The sequence below is a fragment of the Anastrepha ludens genome, chromosome 2 (genome assembly GCF_028408465.1).
Source record: "Anastrepha ludens isolate Willacy chromosome 2, idAnaLude1.1, whole genome shotgun sequence".
Taxonomy (NCBI): domain Eukaryota; kingdom Metazoa; phylum Arthropoda; class Insecta; order Diptera; family Tephritidae; genus Anastrepha; species Anastrepha ludens.
The window spans coordinates 51,664,087-51,675,486 of NC_071498.1; the positions used below are offsets into that span (position 1 = coordinate 51,664,087).

At 38.4% G+C, this 11,400-nt stretch overlaps 1 protein-coding gene across 2 annotated transcripts in view; it reads right to left on the minus strand.

Moving 5' to 3' along the window:
• Positions 1–8,453, minus strand: part of LOC128870963 (diacylglycerol kinase eta-like) — a 147,951-nt gene extending 139,498 nt beyond the window's left edge. For both annotated transcript variants that reach the window (XM_054113293.1, XM_054113294.1), the window contains exon 1: positions 8,377–8,453. The gene's annotated coding sequence lies outside the window, so the exon portion shown is untranslated. The remainder of the gene's footprint in view (positions 1–8,376) is intronic.
• Positions 8,454–11,400: the final 2,947 nt, after the last annotated feature.

The following is an 11,400-nucleotide window of genomic DNA, read 5'->3' on the forward strand; positions in this document are numbered from 1 at the left end:
TGTTCTCAATTATCCAGGCACAATTTTTCGGTGGAATTGTATATATGAGTACACTAAGCGAAATAGCTGTATGGGACACTGAACAACAGAATTTTGTTTTTCTTTAATAAAATAAGCTTTTCACCTTACGGCATTAGGACAGTTAACAAACGTAAAAGTAAAACATGTAATAGGACTTATAATTAGTATTTCAGCTTTTTAGGACTTTGGCTATGGAAAAAATTATTTCTAGATTGAGTAAGGTGGCGACATTCTATAAGGACAAGTGTGGTTGAGCAGCAGAATCGACATGATGGCTGGGGCGAATTGCTTAGCAGATGTGCATGTGTGATGGTAGACTGTCCTAAGCGGAGTCTAACGAATCATTCGTTCATTACAGCAGAGGTCGAAGAACGAAGTTTTACGCCCGAGCAGTTAGTGTTGATGTTTTTGTACGCATGACTGCAGTTTAGCCAATATGACATTGTTCTATTGATAGCGAAGCCGAAGGCGACTTTTGGTACTTTTCTACTGGAGAAAGGCATAAAAGTGTGAAGAGGAAATTTCGCGTCTCATTTCGTGGCTTCAACGAACATACATTACCAGTTGTGTCCACATGGCCTGGTAGTCACATTAGTTTCCCATTGCTGCCTAGCTCGATTAGCATTTGCTGTATGGCCACTATGAGTTCACTGGTGTTAGTAAAGTTTCTGCTATTACATGCTATTACATACACTAATGTGCCGTTTTTTTTTTGTTTTTGTAGTTTTGTAAATAGGAAGGCTGCTAAAATCGTTTACACTTCCGTATCAAACGCGCTTGCCATAGGTAGAAGTAAGCCATGTCTTTGAATGGTAGCGAAGGTTCCGTTGGCATGAAATTTTGAGCCGTCTTGAGCCCTTTCGAATTTCGGCTGAATTGCTTCCAGCAAACAACTATGCGTACTCTTAAACATTTGTGTCATTTTAGGCGTGCTTTGTAAGATCCGTAATAATGAATTAGTGTTAAACAACCAATGGGCTCTTTTATAGCTGAAGCAGGCAATGTAATAATATCCAGTTGTATTTTGTTTATTAGCTCCAGTATTGTGCTAATACCAGACTTTGTTTGCAATGGGCGTTTTCTGGATTTCAACTGTTTGGCCTCTTTGGAGAGGATCAAGCTCGTTTTGCAGCACAGTTTTGTTATTTGATGACATCGGGTGTAAAATATCTGGCCTTTAATAGTGGTGAATCCTACTTCAGCTAGTAGGTTAGCCGTTAAGTTGTTCTATACGCAAAAGTTTAATAATTTTTATGGGCTTACGAGTAAAAGAAAATAGATATATGGGGCAAACCTTATATTAAATTAAATAATCAGAAAACAATATAAAATAATAGTTAGAAGCCTGCATGGCCCCCGCTAATAATACTCATCGTGGCATCGAATTAACGAGTGACTGAAGGACACTACGGAAGATTTTTACCCATTCCTATTGAATACCTTTTCTAAGATGCAAAAGGCTTTTAAACTGGCATCCATCCACCTTTATAAACTAGCTTTCTAATTATGCTCCAGAGGTTCTACATTGGATTTAGGTCTAAACTAATTGCGGGCTATTTTACCGCTGGAATATTTTCGACGCGAAAAACTCCATTGCACGATTAGCCAGACTAATCATGAAATTCTTCAGGAAAATTTAACAAAACATTATCCAAGGCCACTACGTAATTTCCAGCGTTCGTCTTATGCGAAAAAAACGAATTGGGGTCTCGCCACGGTAGCTCAAAGCAGCCCAAGTCATAAGAGGAAGCCGAGGAAATTTCGGGATTAATGCCTTTGTCGTTTCTCGCGAATATCTCTCTAATACTTCTGACACCCTTTTTGGGTATTTGGCGGAGCTCCTCCGCCTATTTATGGTGTGCGTCTTGATGTTATTCCACAAATGGAGGGACCTACAGTTTCAAGCTGTCTCCGAACGGCAGATATTTTTATAAGGAGCTTTTTCATGGCAGAAATACATTCGGAGGTTTGCCATTGACTGCCGAGGGGCGACCGCTATTAGAAAAATGTTTTTCTTAATTTTGGAGTTTCACCGAGATTCGAATCAACGTTCTCTCTGTGAACTCCGAATGGTAGTCACGCACCAACCCATTCGACTACGGAGGCCGCCTTTTTTTTATTAGCTAAGCTAAATTTGCTAAATAGTTTATTGCAAAGCTTGCTGCATAGGTTGGTCTGTCGTCTCTCTTTGCGTACATTGAATTCTATAAAATGCTTTGAAATCGACCTTCTTTATATTTTCTCTTACACTCGCGTGAAGTACAAATAATTATTATAACCACCTAACCTTAAAATTTAACCACCCTTTAAATGCATTCTAAGTTTTGTATTATCATTCTCTCCTCTTCGTTACATCTGCCGTCCAACACTTCGTTACAGCTGCCATATCTAACGCCTGAGAGTGTCAATACAACAACAAAAGCTGAAATAGATATTATCTTATTTAATCGCGTACGCAAAGTGGGCCGTCAAACATTGATGGGACTACTAAAATTCCTCAGCAAACGCGATAGATTTGAGGCACGTCGTGTAAAGCCATCCCTAATGGAGGCAATGAATATAAGCAACCTCCGATAAAATTCAATCATGCCCAGTCAATCATGTATGAAGCAAGTTGCGTTTTTGTTTATCATTTCATTTGGCGAGCGGTTAGTTGCATTTTTCTAACAGATTATGAAAAGATAGCCTTAAAGCGTACACTGCGCTTGCCACAGGCCTATCGATGGCACAGATGTACGCTAACAATCCTTTTGGGCAATAAGCTCGTAAATATTCTCTTTTATTGCAATCTATTTTAAATTTAAACATTAAGCAATTTACAAAAGTTAGACTAATGGAGTGAGCTTGAAGAGTGCGAAAAAGGCGAACCCTAATGAATTTGCCACGACCTGATAGAAATAACTTAATGAACAAGAGGTGAGAGCGTTACATTTTGAGTTTCATTTTATAACTTCTTTACTTCCATATGTACAGTAGCACAGAAAACAAACTATGTGACATATCAAGCTAAAATTTGCCATGTAAGCTTATAACAGTCCTACCAAAAAACAAAAAATGTATTTATGCCATATGTCATCCGCGGACCGTTTTATTAATAAAGTCTCGTTCATATTTGAGCAGAAGCTATGGGTTTTTCAGTACAAGCGCTTCAACTTTTTAACTTTTTTGAATAAAACACAAACGGTTTGATTTTTTTAACAAATTTTTTTTTATTATCGAGTTTTAACATATACATTTAAGTATGAAATTCGATTTCTTTTGCATGACCACCGCGTGCACATTTTACGAAGTCCAATCGTTGAACCCAATTTTCGACCACTATTTTGCATAAATCGGCCGAAATTCCAGCAATTTCGCGTTCAATATTGGCTCTGAGCTCACAAATCGTCGCCGGCTTGTTACTGTAGACCAATGACTTCACATAACCCCAAAACGGGACGGCTTGTTAAATGGACCGTAAAATGGCCGTAATGATCTTAAAGTAGCAGCAACAGAACGATTATTTTCATAAAAAATTTGCACGATTTGCAATCGTTGCTCAAGTGTGTAGCGTTCCATGATGAAATGTATACTAATGAAGTTTACAAATGATAAGCGAAAAATAAAAAATATTGGGCCGTTCGCCCTCCCTATTGGAAAAAAGTTGAAGCGCACCTATTGAACAACCCTATATATACAATAAGTTTCATATAGTTTGAAGAGGTGTACCACGTTTGAGGCGCGATATGCTGAATTATGGCTCTGGCAAACGTTTTGGGGTGGCTCGACAAACGGCTGCTGTATTTGTCAGTGAATCTTTTTATCTCATCCTGTATTGAAGGTATCATCGTTTTTTTGCGTATTACCTCATTGCTAGAGTAAATCGAGTCTCCTGTGATTATTTGCACTGTCTCTGCTTGGAACATCTGTATGATGTCAATGTTCGTTTTCGCCGCCGCTCTCCATAGCTGGATGCCGTAAGTCCTAATGCGTTTAATTACGACTTCGAACAGAACTAGAGACAGCACAGAGCTTTTGCTCATAAGCTCTTGTAGAGAAGTGAGTTTAAGACCAAACTGTTTGCATTTGGCCATTATATGGGTATGGGAATAAGTTTCCACCCTCGTAAAAGAGGTGTCGCTGCTGATACTATTTTTGTCATATAGCGGTGATTTTAAGGTGTATATGTGAGGTTTTGATCGCAGTAGTTAACACTCGTTTTAAGCGTAAAGATCCTTTTTTATCTGACGTCAAAAATGTTTAACTTCGTCTCGAAAAAACAGCATTTGCGGGAAGTCATGCTTCAGTATTACCTTTTAAAGAAAAGTGCAGCTGAAAAGTGTCCTATATTGATCAAATCAGGGTAATCAAGCTCCATCAAATACAACTAGTAAAGAGTGGTTTCGACACTTCCATAGTGGTAATTTCAGTGTGACTGATAAAAATCGCGAAGGGGCACCGAAAACAATCGAAAATACTCAACTGCAACAATTATTGGATGATCATATGCCTAAATTGTTGGATGTTGACAGATCAACCGTCGGTAAACGTTTGCACGCAATGGTAATGTTCCAGAAAGCAGGTAACTGGGTAACTAGGTACCACATCAATTGTTGTAGTGGGATATTGAGAGACGTTTGGTGATGTGTGAGATGCTTCTTGAGCGGCAGAAAGGGAAAGGTTTTCTACATCGCATCTTCACTGGCGATGAAAACTGGATCTTTTATGATTAAGCGTCGAAAATGTTGGAGCCTACCAGGTGAACCAGGTCCATCGACAGCGAATACAAATTTCGTGCTTTAAAGGTTATGTTCTGCATCTGATGGGATCAGAAGGGAATTATCTATTATGAACTCCGTAAAGCATCTGAAACCATCACTGATGATCGTGACCGACTACAGCTAATGCATTTGAATCGAGCTCTAGCTGATTTTGCTGCCCACCGCCGTATTCCCCAGCCATTGCACTTTCGGATTACCATCTTTTCCGATCAATGCAGTCAGCCCTTATTGGAGAGCGGTTCACTTCTTACAAGAGCACCGCAAACTGGCTTAATGAACGGATCAAGTCAGAAGAGCTCGAATTTTTCGTCAGAGGAATCCGCTGATGCCTGAAAAATGGAATAAAGTTGAAGCTTCCAATGTCATACACTTCACATTTTATTGTGTAAGTAATTCGTAACTTTGGCTAGGAAAGGCCATACCCAACATATTTTTGCCATATTAAGCGCCTGCCCAGGTGCACAGCCAAATATTTCACGTTATCCGCTTGTGGAAGCTGCTGATCGAAAAAGATGGCGGCAGTACATGTTTTTCGTTTCAGTGTGAACTTGCGTGGACTTTATTGGGTTTACCAGTATACGCCATTTTTCTATATCTATGTTTTGTTGTAGAAAACGTTTCGCCAAAATACTGTTGTGACTAGTAGACATAATGATGGTATCATTAGCGTAAATTGTAGTCTGAACCATGCTTGAGAGTGTTAGATCAGCAGTAAATATCGTGTATAATATGGGGCCAAGAACACTTCCTTGGGAAACACCTGCAGAGATCGGGGTTAAGTCCGTGACTTCGTCTCCCAGTTTGATCCTCATTTACCTGCCATTGAGATAGGAGAGTAACCTCTCATAGTAACTGTGTGGCAATTGTGTTTTTTTTCTCAATTTATACAGTAAACCGGACGCCAAACTTTATCGAATGCCTGTGAAGCAGCGAGGAAAGCCGCAATACAATTTGTTTCCTTCTAAAGCTTTGGTATGGTGTTATAGACTCGGTGAACTTGTTTTTTTTTTTTGTTTTTTGCGTGCTCTGAGCGAAAGCCAAACTGATGTTCGCTTTTCTTATTTGCTTAAGTCGCGTTAATAGAATTTTTTCAAAAACTTTTCATAAAACTGGGAAAAGACTAATCGATCTGTAAGAAGTAATAGCTTCTAGTGGCTTAATAAGCTTGGAGATTAGGAAAATTTCAGCAATTATAAATTGCTTTGGAACATGACTGGTCCGCTGAATGGCGTTAAAGAGTTGAGCGAAGTATTTTAAGCCGGCGCACGGGAGTTGTTTTAAGACTTTGCCGGTTAGAAGGTTAAATAAACCAAAAAAGCTGCAGTACTACTCACTCAATCTTTGGTTGCTTCACTTTCCCTAACGCGCTAAACACAAATGAAAGTTTGAAATTGCTAAATATTCCGTGGATTTTCTATACCTTTTTAACAGTAATTTCTAAAAATTGCTCTTCAGCGTTGATAACGTAAATATCGCTTAACTTTGTGTTATTGTTATGAGATTTAGGATGCATTTGTATTTGAATATTAGTATTTGTATGTATCTAAAAAAAGCCCAGTTTTGAGAAATAAAAACCGCCATAAACAAATTAAAAAATTATAAAAGCAGTGGCGCTGATGGGTTACCGGCTGAATTACTAAAATATGGTGGAATAGAGTTGGCCAAACATTTGCACAACCTAATAACAAAAAATTGGGAAACCCACACCTTATCTACAAAATGGTTGACAAGCATTATATTTCGATAAATTAAAAGGCGATAAAGCAAATCGTCGAAACTACAGAGGTATATCGCTACTCAACTTAGAGTACAAGGACTGCACAAATATATTATACATATTTAAGGCTAAGCCAATATGCAAAAGAAATACTAGAAGTTTACCAAGCACGCCTTAGAGCCAACTGGTCGCCGATCGACGGATTCATAGTCATGCAAACCTTTGAAGAACTATATGAATACGATATTGATATTCATTGTCTATCTATCGATTTATAGCAGGCATTTAAGAGCATAGACCGAAGTAAAATAAAATACTTGTTGCAGTCTATTGGCATACCAACAAAGCTTATTGAACTTGTTATTATGACCCTTTCAAATACGACAGCAAAAGTTATAGTGCAAGGAGAATGTACGGAACTGCTCCCTATTGCCTCATGAGTTAAACAAGAAGATGCCCTCTCAACGCTGATATTTAACCTGGTGCTACATGCAGTACTAAATAAACCCAAATGAAAGCCATTCCAAATGTGTGCCTATGCAGATGATAAACAAATAATGGCAAAAAGCTGGAAGAAAGAATACATCTAGTTGGACTGATAACACAGACCGACAAAATTTAACCAACATTCAGACCCAGAAACCAGATTATATATTTCCTACACCTGAAAATCGATTGAGATAACATAGACATGATACATGGTGTAGGTAAATTTATAAACATGAAGATTTCAAATGCGATATCTCTGCGAAAAAAAACGATATTTGAGCAAACTCAACGCCATTTGAGAAAAAGAAGGCTTGTATTTAAAGATGCCATCCTTTAATTTTGGTGAAAGAAAACATCTGCAAGGCTACATAACCTCAAATATGGGCAAAAAAGGTGATTTTTGCACTTTTAGGTTAGAAACCAGAGCTGATAGAGCAATTCTGAGGCCAGATTTGGATTCAGCCATCATAAACCTTCGGAAATATATTGTCCGGTTTCTGGGTCTGAGATGCTGTCGGCCTGTATATTCAATGCAGAAAAAACTAAATGTATACGCTCAAGATCAAACATTGTATCCAATTGTTTGGAGTGTGGAGCATACACATTTCAATGTGGAAATAAGTTCACCTACTTGGGCTTTACTTTATCAGCCAACCAAGACATTTCGGTAGCAATCAATAACAGAATACGGACAGCTAACAAAACATATAATCCTAATCTAAAATTGCTCCAATCTACATAAAATATTATCGCATGAGCAAAAATTAAGAATAAGTAAAGCACTTATACGACCTGTGCAGGCGCAATGCCGAACTGGAAGACATAGTTAAGAAAGAAACAATAATAAGATTTATTAAGTCTCAACAACTTAGGTGGCTGGGACATGTGGCTAGAATGTCAAGGGAGCGAGAAGAGATATTCGCCCAATTGGAGAAAGAAAAATGGGACGCCCGAGGAAAAGGTGGCTAGAAGATGTGGAAGCTGATCTTAGGAAAATGCGCGTCCAATGTTGGAGGGAAGTAGCTGTAAATCGAAATTGATGACTAGAAGCGGTGAAGGAAGCATTGGTTCACCAACGACTGTGACGCTAAGAAGAAGAAGAATATTTGTATATCTCTATTTGAAAATCCGAACCAGAATTGGGCATTTTGCACCACTAAATCCCAATAATTTTTTAGTTGTAGTTAAAGTAAGGGTTTCATTATCACTAAATGTTCAGTTTTTCAGAGTTTTAACTATCCGCTTATTGCATAAATGATTTAGTGCGTTATGCGCAACCAGTATAATTAACCTTTTTAGACGTTAACACACCTTTAACCTTTATAGCATTCGAGGAGCAAGTAAACTTAAATAAATTATGTAAATATGCAAATTGCTAAGTAAACTTACCTGAAAACTGTGATTTACGTTTTTGATGCTACATTCAGCAGTACACAAATCGGACAAATCAATTTCATCAAAGACTTCACTCTGCAAATAGATAAATAGAAAATGAAAAATAAATTGAAAGATTTACCAACAATTTATTGTAAACTTTTCTTGTTAAACAAAAAATCAATTTGCCAAGCCGTCAGTCAATATATTAAGAAATTTGTACAAATAACAGGATTTAAATATATAATACAAGTAAAACATAGAATTGCATCACAAGGATAAAAATAGAAGACAGAGAATATGCACGAAAATACACTTTTACCCACACGCATACATATATAATGGCTATTTCCTTTTCAAAGTGTCATTGAGTGCCGAGCGTATGGGATGTGAAATTTCAAACAACATCATTTTGACAACATGACTGCTGTCTGCTATTATTGCCGATATATGCTCTCTGATGCTGAAACAGCCAATTTCACACTTGAAAAGGGAAAATGTTTATTTTTAATTATTCTGAAAAATGTTACGGTTCTGTCAACAACTTTCACATGATACAGGCTGCTTGTCACAGAAAATCAACAACAGCAGTTCCAACAGCTATAATAACAGAAGAGGGGGAGCAACAATCTAACAACGGTCAACAATAGTACTGTTGAGCAGCAGTGACAACAATCGTAAAACATCAGTTGCAGCAATGCTGACAGCTGTGAAGAGTATTGGACTGAGTATGGCTGAAGTGGCTTTGTTATCTCACTGAGTGAGTACCTACACTTGTATTGTTGTATCTGCTATTTTTGGTTATTTGCACTCCAATTTTATATACCCTTTATGACGTACATATTTTATAAGCAGATGGAAAATAAAATATGAATAAGTTCGTGCGGTTTTTTTCGAAATTTGAAACTTTATTGACGTAAAATGGTTACAAATTTAATATTCAAAATATTGTCCATCGCTTACTACTACTTTTTCCCATCTTTCTGGCAATTCACGGATTCCCTTTGTGAAAAATTCGGTCGGTTTTGCCGCAATCCACGAATCGATCCATTTTTTGACTTCATCGTAATTACGGAAGTGCTGGTCAGCCAGGCCATGTTGCATCGATCGGAAGAGATAGTAATCGGATGGCGCAAGGTCTGGACTATACGGCGGGTGGGGTAGGACATCCCATTTGAGCGTTTCTAAGTATGTTTTGACCACTTGTGCAACATGTGGCCGAGCATTGTCATGTTGCAAAATAACTTTGTCGTGTCTATCGACGTATTGCGGCCGTTTTTCTCGCAGTGCTCGGCTCAAACGCATCAATTGTCGTCGGTAGACATCCCCCGTAATCGTTTCATTCGGTTTCAGTAGCTCATAATACACAACACCCAGCTGGTCCCACCAGATACACAGCATAACCTTCAGGCCATGAATATTCTGCGCCGACGTCGATGTTGAAGCATGGCCAGGGTATCCATACGTTGCCCGACGTTTTGGATTGTCGTAATGGACCCACTTTTCATCGCCAGTCACAATTCGATGCAAAAAACCCTTTCTTTTGTGCCGTTGAAGCAGTTGTTCGCATGCCATAAAACGGCGTTCAACGTCTCTTGGCTTCAATTCATACGGCACCCAATGGCCTACCTTTCGGATCATTCCCATGGCTTTTAAACGTTTGGAAATGGTTGATTGATCAACTCCCAAAGTTTTTGCAACCTCTTCTTGCGTTTGAGCCGGATCTTGATCGAGCAATTCCTCCAATTCGGTATCCATGAACTTTGGCGGCGCACCCTCGCGTTCTTCGTCTTCCAAGCCAAAATCACCACTTTTAAAGCGTGCAAACCACTTCTGGCACGTTCGCTCAGATAGAGCATGCTCACCATAAACTTCCACCAAGATACGATGACTTTCGGCTGCTTTTTTCTTCATATTAAAATAATGAAGAAGAATTCCCCGCAAAAACACATTATTTGGCACGAAATTCGACATTTTCAAGTGTGGTAAAAATATTGTTGTTTACGCTTCAAATAAAAAACTTATACTGACGTTTGTGCCTTACGACAGTAGCTCTCCAATGAATGTTTGGAAATGTGGATCAATGGAATAATAATAAAGTTACGCCATCTGTTGTAAAACCGCACGAACTTATTCATAGTCCATTAAAACAAGCAGAATAAATGTAAACTAAACAAAAAATTCGACGGCGATGGGTAAAAGTGCCTAAGTACTTCGAAAAAAGTTCTGGTAGAGTTCTATTGGGTATTTTCTTAGCTGTATGAGAACTATCGACATTGATAACAGCTTAGAATGGTGAACTGTGTTGACGTTTATGCCCAATAAGACAAGTCATCATGAATTTAATGCCGGAATAACGCTACCAAAGTGTTAAAATTTACTTTGAAAAAACAAAAATCAAATCTATGTATGTGCGAAATTCCTGGTGTACTGACGGCATCATCATCCCTTATACTTTTGGAAAGGAAGGGGGAAAGAGCTGTTGTTATGGGAAAGAGCTGTTGTTACGGTGAGTGGCGATCGCTGCCAAATCATGCTGATTGAATTCCTATTTCCAAAAGTTAATCAGTTAAACATCGACGATACTTCGTTCCAACAAGGCGACGAAATTTGCTATACAGCGTGTTTAACAATCGATTTATTGGACTAATCGAATGGACTACATATGTATTATTATTATTAGAGGCTATTATGCACTGCGACCAGAGTTGATCTATTGTGCAAGGCCTATTTTTGTAACCGTAGAGTTTTAGGCTTTTTAAAAATTTTAGCACAGTTTGTTCCAAAGATTGCATGGAGATACTTCGGTAGTACCAAGGTGGTGAAGTCTCTGACTGCCTATTGCAGGACATTCACAAAGCACACGTTTTGAGCCTTGGAAATGGACATATCGCAAAAACGGCAGACATAGGTCTCAGATAGGCCAATATTATTTAAGCGATTGCCCAGGCTACAGTGGTCTGTAAGATATCTTGTGAAAGACGCAGATCTACTCGTCTTAGTGAGAGTAGCTTGTCAGATATTCCTTTGTTGGGACTT